The following is a 7,267-nucleotide window of genomic DNA, read 5'->3' as shown; positions in this document are numbered from 1 at the left end:
TCTGTTGGGTGCTTTAATAGTTTTGCTAAACTGGTTCTTAGGTTTTTTGGTTTACTATTATTTTTGGACTTTCTGTAATTTTTTTCTTATGATAAGGATATGTTGCTGGTGTTTTCTTTTGATTATGATAGAAGGTGGTTGGCTAGTGTGTTTGGTGTTTTCTTCTATTTTGTTGGGTGTGTTGCTGTCGTGAGAGGTGGGTTGGTTTTCAAATTAGTATTTTGTCATTCTTTGTTTGCTATGAAGTTGAGGTGTGATGGCTGATGATTTGAATGGTTTGTTGGCTAACCTCAAGTTTTCAAAATCTGAAAAGGAAAAGGTGATCTACCAAGGCTCAACTAAATTAAACTTGTAGGGATTTAAAGCATGGGTTGTGGAGAAGTTTCTGTCCGGGGAAAAATTAATAGAGAAGCAATGTACAAAGTGCTAAAATCTCTATGGTAAACTAATGAACCGGTTAATTTTGTTGCATCGATGGGTGGTTTATTTTTGGTGAAATTTGGTTTAATTGAGGATAGAGATAGAATCCTGAATTTGGTCCCTTAGAGTTTTGATCAAAGCTTAGTTTCCATGGTCCCATTCATGAAAGGGAAAGATATGAGTTTCATTCATGTGTCATTTTGGGTCTGAATTTTTAATATCCCATTGGAAAAAATGGATCAGTTGGTGGCTCTTGATGTTGGGAAAGATATATGAGAGGTTGTGGCTATCAATTGGAGGGATAAGAATGGATGTTGGGTTAAGCATATTAGAGTTTGAGTTAAAATGGACATATCTAAACTGCTGGGAAGGCTGGTTTATTTGGTTGGGGCTGATTGTGAAGAGACTTTGTGTGCTATCAAATATGATAGTCTTCCAGCTTTCTACTATTTGTGTGGTTGTATAAGACATCATACTCATAAATGTGATCAGTTTGAGAAAGTTAAAGGGATTACTAATCTGAATTTTCAATATAGGAATTGGTCAAGGGCCCAAATCGAGGAACCAAATGTGGTGGAATGGGATTGAAACTATTATGGTTGAGGGTGGTCATGAAAAAGAGAGGAAAAGGTCTTGAAGCACAACTAGAGAGGGTGATTTTGTGATGGAGCAACGGGGGAAGGATAGGACTAGAATAGGAGACGAGATTTCAAATTCTTGCTCACCGTAAGGTTAGCGCGTTGGTTGGAATTTAGGGAGGGTCTTGGGTGAACTCGGAATAAGTGTAAAAAGATTAAGATTCAGAATGGGGAGGCTATTGATAAAAACCCGATAAGGTTAGTCTATAGAAAACTATCGAAGGGAAGTTCTCCTTGCAAGGCAGTGACTAGCAATCAACCCCGCCCAGAGCCATGAAAATCTTATGTTAGAACTGTCGTGGGGGTGGGAAACCTGTGACAGTTCGTGAGTTGTGGCAAATTCTTATTGTCAATGATCCTGATATTGTCTTTCTATGTAAAACCAAGCTTCGTGCTAATGAGTTTGAGCGTATTCAGGTTCAGTGAAAAATGGACGGTTGCTTTGTTGTGGATCCTAATAGTTGTAAAGGGGGTCTTTCTTTATTATGGAAGGATAGGGTTAGTGTGATTATTCAAAATTACTCTAAACATTATATGGATTCTGTGGTAAAAATGGAGGGGAATGATTAGATTCACTTTATGGGTTTCTATGGTCACCCTGATCCTAATCTAAGGAATGTGTCCTGGAGCACTCTTTAAAGGGTCGGGAATCTTACAAGTGGGGATTGGATGGTAGGGGGATTTCAAATGAGATTATGGATGATTTGAAGAAACTTGGTGGGAGGCATCGACCTAGATTCTCTTTGTATAACTTTCGGGATGTTATCGATAATCTTACTTTGGTTGATGTTAAGCCTGATAAAAGGTGGTTTACATGGTCTAATAATCGCGAAGGGAATTGGGTGTGATAAACCGTAATTTAGACATATTTTTACCCCATGCTTAACACATTTTATGGATGATTTTTCTTTAGAATTGGTGAAATCGATGCTCCTAATGCCTTAATTTCATGTTTTATACTGAGGTGAGCATAGGAGAGCAAAAGGAACAAGAAATGGGCCAAAAATAGAGAAAATGGACCAATGTACAAAATCAACACGGCCTAGACTTCCTCACACGGGCAAACCACACGGCCGTGTCAATTTGGCAAAATCGAAGCATAACTTACACGGGTAGAAGACACGCCCGTGCCGTTCTAACAAGTTCGAGCACAGCCTAAAGTAGTCGCACACGGGCGTGTCCCTGCCGAGCCCAAGTTGAGTCCAGTTTAGAAAAGGCTAATTTTGAGGGCTTTTAGGCTTTCTAAAGCCTATAAATACACCCTAAAGGAAGATGAAAAGAGATAGAGAGAAAAGGAGGCAGGGAATTGCTCAAGGGAAGCCGATTGATCCATCTTAGAAGCCGGATTCACCATCAAGACTGAAGATCTCCCCTCAATTTATCGTCAGGAGTTTTGGGTTTTCTTTATGTATTTTTATTCATTATTCTTCTGAGATGTCTTCCTTTTTAGTTATGAACTAAATCCCTTAAATACCTAAGGGGAATGAAACCTAAGACGAATCTTGTTATTATTTTCTAAATTGTATGATAAATATTTAACTTGTTCTCAATTATGTGTTCTTAATTCTTGTTTTGATATTCCAGGATACTGATTCAAGTAAAGCTCTTATTTAGAGGAGGAATAGACCCTGTCTAAGAGTACATTTTTCATAGTTAAGCGGAGTTGATTGCGCGCCTAGAGATAGGGTGACAAGATTTTGCCGGATTAGGGTGAAACCTAATAAGGGAATCCATAGATCGAGTTATTGTAACCCTAGGGTGTTAATTAGAGAAAAGTCTCAATTATTCAATCTAGGGATTAGACGTTATTAGTCTTAAATAGGGATAATAACATAACTTAGGGATCTTTATGGAACAAGTTAAATGAATAAATCGTCTGAGTCGGAGTCAGAATAACAAGTGAAGTCTAGGTGGATTCTTCCTTAGGTATTGTCTTAATTCAATCGTTTTTCCACAAGTAATTCCTTAATTCTATTTTCTTTGAATTCTTAGTTTAGATAATTAGTTAGTTAAAACAAAACCCCATTATTCTTAGGCTAGATAATAAAAAGACAGTCATTACTAGTACTTTTAGTTCCTTTGGGTTCGATATTTCGGTCATGCTAAAACTATACTACTGTTTGATAGGTACACTTTCCTACATTGTGATAATAGTTAGTTTCAAGAACGATTCTTTATAAATATTTAAAACCTGTTATCATGAAAATTGCGATCAAGTTTTTGGCGCCGTTGCCGGGGAACTAAGATATTAGGAACACTCAATTTTTATTACTTTAGCCATTTATTTTTCTTGCAAGTTAATTCTATTTTATTTTTATTTATTAATTTACTTTTTCTTTATCTTGGCAAGTTTTTATAGTTTATGACTAAAAGAAACCTGTCAGGACTACTACTTTTTGATGAAGAAATCGATCACACAGTTCGCAGAAACCAAAGAGAAATAAGGCAAAGCTTAAGATACACAGAGAACGAGCAAGAGAACGATACTTCAACTACAACCGATGAGATGGCTGAAAACCAAGACAATTAGCTACCTCCTGCGATACCCGTTGAACTAGAAAATCAAAATCCTGCTCCTCATACTATGTATGATTATGCTAAACCTACTTTAACAAGAACTGAGTCAAGTATAGTTAGGCCTGCTATTGCTGCAAATAAGTTTGAACTAAAACCTAACATTATTCAAATGGTACAGCAATTTGTTCTGTTTGATGGTTTGTAGGATGAGGATCCAAACACTCACTTGGCAAATTTCCTGGAATTCTGCGATACATTTAAAATAATGGCGTTTCTGACGATACCATTCATCTTCAGTTATTCCCTTTTTCATTGAGGAACAAAGCTAAACAGTGGTTAAACTCGTTGCCATAAGGGTGAATTACTACTTGGGAACAAATGACCGAAAAATTTCTATTAAAATATTTCTCGCCGGCTAAAACAGCCAAATTACATAATGATATCTCTTCATTTGTACAGATGGACTTAGAAGCTCTTTACGATGCATGGGAGAGATACAAGGACCTATTGCGAAGGTGTCCTCACCATGGACTACCTCTATGGTTGCAAGTTCAAACATTCTACAATGGTGTGAACCCCTCGACAAGGCAAATGATTGATGCAGCAACCGGGGGAACCATCAACAACAAAACACCTGAAGAGGCTTACAAATTTATTGAAGAGATGTCACTGAATAACTATCAGTGGCAAGTTATGAGGACTAAGCCAACTAAAACAGCAGGCATTTATAACGTCGATTCGGTTACTATGCTGTCAAACCAAGTAGAACTTCTAAATAAAAAGATTGATGGTTTACTTGGTTCTACTCAGGTATATCCAGTAATGACGTGCGAGACGAATGGAGGAGGAGCATGCATAGAGTATCAGCCCTTCAACCCTAGCATCGAGGAGGAACAAATCCAATATATGGGTAACAATAACTCTAGATCCCAAAATAACCCATATAGTAAGACTTATAATGCAGGTTGGAGGAACCATCCCAATTTGTCGTAGGGCGGTCAAGGAAATCAAAGACTACAACATCCTCCGTGTTTTCAATAAGCACCCTATCAACAGGAAAAGAAACCAAACCTTGAAGAGATACTGTCTAAATTTATCTTAGTGTTAGAAACCCATTTCCAGAACACCGAGACAGCACTTAAAAATCAACAAGCATCGATCCAAGGGCTCAAAAATCAGATAGGCAAGCTTTCCAAACTAATCTCCGAACTACCACAAGGTAGCTTGCCAAGTAATACTGAACCCAACCCAAGGGAACAGCTCAACGCGATTAATGTTCAAGATGAAGAAGGATTCGTTGAGCCTGAGCCAGAATCGAAGCAAGAAACTGTGGTGAGTAGAGATCAAGGTGAGGTAGGTCATAATAAAAATAAATCAGTGAATGTCGAATATAAACCTCATGTGCCATACCCTAACGGACACGTCCAAGGGACACGAGCGTGGACAAAATGTCAGACGTGCCCAAATTCAAAATTCGTGAGTTACACGGGCAAAAAAAATTGGGGAACACGCCCATGTTCCCTGGCCGTGTGCCTCAAAATCTATAAATCGGCTGCACTATTCATTATCTTCTTCACCCAAAAACCCTAACCCTAACCACTATAGTCCACACGCCCTCCCTACCACGCCCGTACGCCACTTTCCACTCTATTTTTGATGCTCAATCTCTCTCCCTTAGCGTTTGTTTACTCCCTTCACTTCTATTTTACTTACTTCTAATGCTTATTATCAAAATAGTCTTCAGTTTTCTTGTACTTTTTTTATTTTTTCTCATTTATCTTTTAATTTGCATTCATAGGTTACTTAGTATACATTGCATGTTGAACTGCGTTATTAAGAAAGCCTCATTCTCTTGTCATACCCATGCCATTACTATGCTCATTCTCATGCTATTACTATGCCAATGTCACGAAATTAGGTTATCAAATTGATTATTTTGGTTGAGTTTGCTTAGTATTAGTAGTTTTGGCTGAAATCGTTAGTTCAAATTCATGGCTTTTTCCTTTTCAAATTCGTTTACCTACTCTCATTATTCTTTATTTGCAGGTATACAATGTTGTCTTCAAGAGGAAAGAAGACCGCTGTCCCTGTTTCAAAGAAAAGGAAGTGAGCGTCATCTTTTTTGGGTCCTACCGCGAAAATTCGCCACCCTTTCCTGCAATTCCCTATCGGGCCCCAAGAAGAACTTTTCTAAATACTCTGGGCCCGACCTTTAATTGCGGGCCGCTGCATCAAATGGGCTGCAGCAGAACAAGTTTAGTTGGCTGATGCCATTTGGGCCCTCCTAACCACCGACCCTTGGGAGATTTTCTTTGGGATCATCGAGCCAACATATCTTGAGCTCACAATGGAACTATGCTCAACGTTTCATCTTCAGATCGTAATTACGAACTACAATGATCCCGGCACAGTCCAATTTTGCCTAGGTTGATTAGTTCGCCAGCTAAGCGTCCCAGAATTCGGTACTGCACTGGGCTTATATACGGAAGATTTCAAGGAGAAGAATGACTTAGATGCTCTCAACCGCCATATCCATCATTCTCCTTCACGGTGCTGGGACGCACTAGTACCAGGTTCAGCCACCTACAATCCTAGCCGCTCAAAGGCATCGGTTCTCCCTCCATCTCTGAGGTGCCTACATGCCATTTTGGCTTACATGATAATAGGAAGGTGAGAGAGCACTGGCATCGTCAACACTCACGACGCCTACTTTCTATGGTGTATGTCACATGGGCATATCATCAACCTTGCCTATTTCATTGCCCTTGCCATTCAACACCAGACGGAGCGGCATAGGAAGAGGGTCATCTCCATTGGCCCCTATGTTACTTAGTTGGCTCGACACTTCGGGCTCCTCAACACCGCGGCCCAGGAATCATCTTTGACCTTCATTGGCCAGATGTCTCCACAAGGCATCTCGAGCATGCTAAGCATGAGGATGATCGAAAAGCGCCGAGGAACCTACCCTCCTCAATATCGACTCGCCCAATCTACCGAGGAGGAGGCCCCCGACATTACTGATGATGTTCCCCCATAGAACGAGGAACCACCATCCCAGCCACCACCACCCTCTCGTCCAGTTCATGCAGCGGCTTCATATGCTGACATTTCTGAGCGCCTCACTCAATTCGAGCACCAGTGTTTTTAATGATTTGACAACATTGATGCTACTCTACAGCAAATCTGTCAACACCTCCACATCTCATCGCCACCCCTACCTCGCGACCCATCTAGCGATGAAGATGTTTAAAAACTTTCATTTATTATTTTATGTTTTTACTTTTATTTTATTTTAAGACTACTTTTTTATTTTTCTTTCATCTTATTTTTATTAGGATTTATAACTTTTATTTAACAATTTTGAATTCTGTCTATTTCCTACCGAGTAATCATTCTTCCTTATATATTTTCTAAAAGAGTTCCTGATGCTATCATAGTTATAAAAAGCTCCAAAGCTCACTATTACTCAAGGACTCGAAACTCCACTGGGAAAGGTTCTCCACGACTGCATAACCAATTTTAGATATAGTATTCTTTTGGTGCAGGACTTATGGACTAATGAACCTCTACCACCGCCGGAGTATCCTCCTCCACCCTCATGCCGATTATTCTCTGAAACTCCAGTTCAAGGAAATTCATTCATCACTCAGGAAGTTTCACTTTTCTCCCTATCTTATGAACTTACACTTACA

The 7,267-nt window shown here is 39.4% G+C and overlaps 1 non-coding gene across 1 annotated transcript; it reads right to left on the bottom strand.

Moving 5' to 3' along the window:
* Positions 1–4,002: 4,002 nt before the first annotated feature.
* Positions 4,003–4,108, bottom strand: LOC128286284 (small nucleolar RNA R71). The gene has a single exon (XR_008276827.1). It is a non-coding gene; the product is annotated as a small nucleolar RNA R71 (small nucleolar RNA).
* Between the last annotated feature and the right edge of the window lie 3,159 nt (positions 4,109–7,267).

Source organism: Gossypium arboreum, chromosome 12, assembly GCF_025698485.1.
Source record: "Gossypium arboreum isolate Shixiya-1 chromosome 12, ASM2569848v2, whole genome shotgun sequence".
NCBI classification, from domain to species: Eukaryota; Viridiplantae; Streptophyta; class Magnoliopsida; order Malvales; family Malvaceae; genus Gossypium; species Gossypium arboreum.
Note: the sequence above shows the minus strand (reverse complement) of the source record. Positions and strands in the feature narration are given on the sequence as shown.